The following is an 813-nucleotide window of genomic DNA, read 5'->3' as shown; positions in this document are numbered from 1 at the left end:
AGTTCAAAAGCATCAATTCGAGGGTAGGGCTGGGGCTCCCTTTTCTGCACTCCGTCCCAGCGTTGTGCTACAACCTGGCACTTGTGGATCAGTCAAGGGTACAATGGTGCTTTACCTATTAAAAAAAAAAAAAAGCATCAATTCTTTGGCACTCATTAGAGAAAATCTAAAAGTTTCAGAAAAAGAGAGAAGGAAATTAAATTAAAATCCCTTTACCCAGATAAGTAACACTGGAGTGAATTTCCTTCTTGTCCTTTTTCTTTGTATTTCTTTGGTTATAATATTTTTTTTTACTTAATTTTTCATTCTATTTTGTTTTCTTAAGTTCATATCATAAGCATTCTCTCATGTTATTGTATATTCTCCATAAACATGTATCTTTCAAGGCTACATAATATTCCTTGGGATGGGTATTATAAAACTTAACTATTTCATTGTTGATGAACATTTGATTTTCTGTGAATTCTTTTTTTTTAAATTAATTTATTTATTTGACTTCACCCAGTCAGTTTTGGCACTTGAGATCTTCCATCTTCATTGTGGCATGCAGGATCTTTAGTTGTGGCTTAAGAAGACTTAACTGTGGCATGTGGGATCTAGTTCCCTGACCAGGTATCAAACCTGGGGCCCCTGTATGGGGAGTGCAGAGTCTTAACCACTGGGCCACCAAGGAAGTCTCTGTGAATCCTTTTTTGAAAATCTTTGCCCACAGCTCTTTTATTTCTTTAGGTTTGAGTCCTTCAAGATGAATTACTGGGTAAAAGCATATACATCTTTTAGAGAGTACAAATCTTTTCCTATATATTGTCACAC

The sequence above is a fragment of the Bos taurus genome, chromosome 20, assembly GCF_002263795.3.
Source record: "Bos taurus isolate L1 Dominette 01449 registration number 42190680 breed Hereford chromosome 20, ARS-UCD2.0, whole genome shotgun sequence".
Taxonomy (NCBI): Eukaryota; Metazoa; Chordata; class Mammalia; order Artiodactyla; family Bovidae; genus Bos; species Bos taurus.
Note: the sequence above shows the minus strand (reverse complement) of the source record.